This window comes from Bacillus rossius, chromosome 8 (genome assembly GCF_032445375.1).
Source record: "Bacillus rossius redtenbacheri isolate Brsri chromosome 8, Brsri_v3, whole genome shotgun sequence".
Lineage (NCBI taxonomy): Eukaryota > Metazoa > Arthropoda > Insecta > Phasmatodea > Bacillidae > Bacillus > Bacillus rossius.
This window is the reverse complement of record NC_086336.1, coordinates 15,213,722-15,219,721: the sequence shown is the minus strand read 5'-3', so window position 1 is coordinate 15,219,721 and position 6,000 is coordinate 15,213,722.

Genomic DNA, 6,000 nt, shown 5'->3' with positions numbered 1-6,000 from the left:
TGTGTGATGTAAATAAAATACATGTTTGAAAGGTCCAAGAATTTGACTAAGGACTGAAAAACATTATTTTTTTAATGAGGAAAAAATATCTGATTTAAGGAGAGTTCCTATTATTTATATAATGATAATATTGATTATACTTATAGCTACAAACACCAATTCATAACAAAAATGTCCAAATTAAAATTATTATAAACAATGAAAAATAAGCATTAATTCTGAAATGTATACAGAATGAGAAAATGGATGGAGAGCACACATGAAATTTTCTGAAACTATAAAATAGTGTTTTTTGACAGTATCATTACCATTGTAGTAATTTTCAATAATAAATTCAAAACCAAATACCAATGCAATGACTTAACCTGCACTACCATCTTTGAACTTTTCATAATTATGAACTAAGATTGAATGAAGCTAAAGATCCTAAATTAAACTACATAAAAGCTGATGTAGTTCTTCAGTTCCTATCTCCCTCCTTTAACATCTTGGTTGTTGATACCTAAAAATTGTCTTAAAATGTTATGTGCAGCTTTCATACACCAGAATATTAGGAACATTAAAAAGGTTTGATAGCCATTTTTACTGACCTTTTTGCACATCATGATCTGTCCTTGGCTGATTGTGGCAAAATCAAGCTGTAATTTGGATGTACTAGAACAGGAACGTGAAGCAGTTATTGGCTTCTGAAGTTGTACCTACATAGAATACAAAGTATTTTTTAAAAGAAAAAAAATCATTCTGTAAATCTTTTATTCTCAGATATCATATGAGGGAAGAAGTACACTACACACTAGTCTAATGTATACTGCATGCCACACATTTGCAAGTTTGGGTGCCCCAAGAATTTTTTTTTTCACCGCCGTAAAGTGTTCTGTTGTGCTGGAGACGTGGTAGTAAATCAAAGGCTTGTTTTCTCTCCATCCTTACAACCATGTGTGATCCTGAATTTGACTGTGATGCGTCCTTTCCTAGTGGCGCGTAATATTCATACAACAGTTGCACCCACGTAATGACTACTATGTCTTAACCATAATTAATGTGTAGTATAGTAAAAAAAATTATCAAATTTCTCAAGTGATTTTGGTTGGATGTGCCAGATTAGCTGCTTAAAAGGTTACTGAATATACCAACCTGTTATAAGTAAAAGAATAACTTTCTTTAGAGAGAAAAAAACAGGCATAGGTACACTGCGCATAACTTATTGCACCTCCTCTGAAATGTGGCTGTAAATAACTTCTATATAGCATCTTTAAAATACAAGTTGCTTAGCAAACAGCTATTCTATTTGATGTTACTAATGTGTAAACTTTTACCTTATTTCAGAGGCGAAGGATGGTTGTCAGATTATGAGAACCAAAGATTTAAGTACCAAAAATTGTGTATAGGTAAATGCTTTTTAAATATAAACAAAATTTACAAATATGTAATACTCTAAATTTTTGTTAAACCAAAATCATTTTTTTAAAATAATCTTTAATTACAATAAACAAAAATGTACAAAAGCACAATTTTTAAAGAAACTTGTGATAACACACTAAACCCATACTTAAATCCATATACCCCATCTCATAAGTGAACATTAGATGTGGCCGACAAAATAGTTTTGAATTTTTGTTCACAGCCTGAAGCCATTCGTAAGAGCTGTACAAACGTACTGTCTTTTGGAAACCCCAAATCCCACCTTTTGATTTGCGTTGTGTGCCGTTTCAGTGCCACTTTCAGGCACAAACGTACAATTTTAAATTTAATTTTTAATTTTTAAAGAAAGAAACCAAATAATAAATTTGCATTTTTTTTATTTAATTTAATTTTGTTTCCATTACTGTACACTCCGACGTAATCTTGTGCTACCCAGTGCACCTGTGCTTGTTCGCAGGCTTCAATTAGATACTGTTTGCTGACGATTTGCGATCGCAGCATCTCGGCCGCGGTTCGCGTCACGTTTTCTCCATGTAACAAAATGACTTTCGTGCTAGAGAACGCTACCCCAACCCCACTGCTAGCAACTTTCATTTCTCGGAGGCAAGCATACGTAAGGGTTTTGCCGTCACGTACTGGACTAGGTTACAGCCAGCGGCGAAGCCTCGGGACGGTCCACATGACGCCTTTCCCAGGCGATTTAGCAAATTTAAACCCCCCTCCCCTCATCAGCCACCGGTGGCTTCACGGGAACTCCAACCCGGAGCATCGACCCCCAGTGAACCCAGGCGGGGACATTGTCTCTTCAAGGACTTTCTCCCTTGTCAAACAGAGCCCTCAGCGAAGTCTAGCGGCGGGAAAAATCCCTAACCTTGCTCTGAGCGCTGGTCGCGAGCGCGCCCACTGCACTCTAGCAGACGTTTCTGTGACCCTCCAGGCAGGTTCTCGTCTTGCCCGCCAGAGTGCACTACTCATCCCTCCCATAAGAGACAGCTTGTCACAATCGACCTTGCCAGCAGTCGCAGTGCGATTGCGATTTTAGTTCGCCTACGACTCGCGTGAGAGCGCGGCGAACATGTTCTCCTGTCTGCTTCGCCCCTTCGGGCATCTCCGGACACCTTCGGGCAATCACCACCCCCCCCTTTCTTTGGCTGGGGGCAGTTGCTTCCTTTAATTAGGCGCCCCGACGCCATTTTTTTAAGATTCGGTGGGCAGCATCTGGTCTGTGCGGACCACGCGTCGCGATCCGCGAGAGTTAATCTCCGTTGTTCGTCCCAGACTCGACACTACGTCATGTAGTCGCCAACGTCAAGGCATAGAGGCCTCAATTTTCTAATTTTTAAATTTTGCTGCCCGCAATAGTTTTTTTTGTTAATCTAAATTATTTCATTTTCTCTAATCATGATTACCGAGCACTTCCGTGCCGCGAGCTGCATTCCCTGCTCCTGGAGGCAGTCTACATGAACTTCACCCCGCTGTTTTGGGTAAGTGGTCGTCATCCCTACCCCCCCCCCCCTTTTTTTTTTGCCTTTCACTGGGCATAGTCTTGCCCAGGCTTAGCCGCCTGTTAACCAGTCTAAGTAATTTGGGACTTTGGTTGCAGGCGGGGTCCAAAATCAGCCTCGAGGTTTAGCTCCAAGTTGAGGTCCAAGTTGAGGCCCAAAATTAGCTCCAAAATTAGCTCCAAGTTCAGCTTCGAAGTTTATCTCCAAAATTAAGCTGCAAGCTCCAAAATTAGCTGCAAGTTTAACTCCAAGTTTAACTCCGAGTTTATCTCCAAGTTTCTACTCAAAATGATTTCTTCTGGATTTTAATCTGCCGAAACCTCCGGTGCCAGGACACAGGATATAATTAAATTTCAATGTAATTGTTTCTTTCTTTTGAGCCTGGGAGCTAACTTAAAACCAGTATTAAGTTCAAGATGTATTATGGTGTTACTTTTATATGTATTTTGTTGCCCCGGGGGCCCCTCCATTTTGTAATCAATATGTTTTAATACCAATGTAATTAAAAGATAAAAACAAAAGTAAATTAGTTTAGTAAAAAGGGCACTTATATAAATCAAACCACCAGTCTTGTTATTTCATTATTATTCATCTCCGATCCACATAGCCTACTAGAGTTGCTAGGAGGTTATAAATAAAATTCTTTTATACGACGTCTGGGCACCTCTGTGATTATTGTTATTGTTTTGTTTTCTGGGCTGACGCTTTCAAGGCCTTAATTTAATTATTCACTTTTGAGTGTTTACCTGCAGCCCAGCGTTCGTTATAGTTGGGAAACATGCGCGGCATATCTCAAGTAGATCTTCCCTGCACTGCCTGGCCTAGCGTGTGTGTGCATGGGAGTGAGAGTGAGAGTGAGAGTGAGTGTGAGAGTGAGAATGAAAGTGAGAGTGTGCGTGTGTGTGTTTATTATTGTGTGACTTTGCCTACAGGCATGCCCTCTAACCGAACTCCCTCTCTGTTGATGGGATGGTTGGAGGAAGTGAGGTAAGCTCTTGGTTCCTTTGCTGCGTGTATTCCTTCTGGCCTAGACCGGCCAGGGGATGAGTTTATGTTTCAGCAATGTATCGAGTACATTCCATGTACTGAAATTAGTTGTTACAGACGCTGTGTTAAAAGTATTTCTCTGCGAGTAATAACATTTTAACATAATTAATACAAAAAAGATTAACTTTGCTTAGATTTTCTGAGTAGGTAAGTACAAGACAGAGAAACCACAAAAGTAGCTAACCATTCCTTTAAAGAAATATACTAAAGTACAGTGCAACTTTATAACAAAAATCTTTATTCTAAAGGATTTCTTACTTTCAGGTATAGTACACGCCTGATTAACTATGCTAATCGAGAGAAGCCTGTCTTGGATAGTCCAGGATAGCAGATTATCGAGAGTTAACTGTATATATTAGTATATATTAGGCCTGTGTGAAGCTTCGACTTTGCGAATCGAATCGAATCGAATCGAAGCTTGTTTCGATATTCTATTCGGCTTCGCCAGTAATTTGCTATTCGTTTCATTTGAAGCTTCGAACGTGATGCGAAGCTTTGCGTGCATTGCAAAGCTTTTTAAAAAAAAAAAAAAAACTTGGTAAATACCGTTGTGCGAGAAAGTGCTACCTCAGTGAGTCCCAATACAGCCTTAGTTTTCCCTGAAAATCATCAAACACGCTACGAATACGAATATTAATGGCCACATAAATCAATTTTATTGAACAAATGAACATCGACAATCTCCAATTGCAGCCACGGACATAGTTGCTACTTTGTTTTTAGTCGTAAGGTGTGAGGTTATTACGACAAAGATTAAACATTCTCTTTACCACGTAAAATGGCTAGTTCAAGCCGAAGTTCTGATGAATCACCGGGTTTTTGTTTAAAGCGTAAAAGAACAAATCTTATTTGGGATTATTTTACCGAATCAGGAAGTTCGGCAGCAATGTGTAACGAATGCAATAAAATCTTCTTGACGCCACGAGGCAAGTTTATTTACACTACCCAAGGCCAAACAAATTGTATAAAGAAAATTATGCCTATTAGCATACATCTGCTTTTGGTTTTTCACTGAAGTATTACCCTACAGTACACTAAGTATTCAAAACTTTTTAAATTATATAATCTTACTTTTTATATGTAAATATCTGTTTGAACCTAACTATAAAATAAACTTGTTTAGTTTTAGGAATAAAGATGCAAATTATATTGTGAGGACATGACCACACTTTATTTAGAGGTTTCAATAATCAAGATTGTGAAAAAAAAAACTTTTTTTTGTGTTTGTTACCATTAGCAACTAAGAAATGCAAATAATGAAACATTTTATAGTATATTATCATAACATACAGATGTTTCGTTTAATTTAAAATGGATAATTTTATAGAATATAATACAGGAAAGCTTCACTATAAAGAACATGAAGGGACCAAAAAATAGTTGAGTTTGTTAAACTGAAGTTCTTTATACTGAAACATAAGCATTGTTATAAATATGTATACCGATAAACACATGAAACACCTTAAGTGTACTAAGGTTCAGTATCACAGTCATTAGTCTATGGCCGCTTGAAGAACCTGTTCACATACTCTCTGCTGATGCTTTGTCTATGGTCAGGAGACACATTGTAAGCAGAGCTGCCAACCTCAAATCACACCCATCATTAATGACAATTATATGGAAAAAGTACATGTAAATCATGCACGATAAATTTTTCCTGAGGAATTATAACACACACAAGATAAAATAAGGATAATAATATGCAAAAAAAAAAAAATGAAAAATGTAGGCCTATGCATATGAATACAATGAAAATTAATGAATCAAAGGAAAAAAAAACTATTTGAACAATACAATCATCTGAATATGTAAGAAATGTCAATAATTTTACAGGAAATTTTCAACCTTCAATTCAAAGTATGCAAAGTTATACTTTTGAACAATTGTCTTTTTATTTGCTTCTTTTATCCTGGTTGGATAAGAACTGTCTTATAAACAAACAACAGAACTTGTAAACAATAACTCTGCGTTAGTTACTTTCGTTTCTTCAGATGTAGCGAAAAAACTACGATATGGATTTATTGCT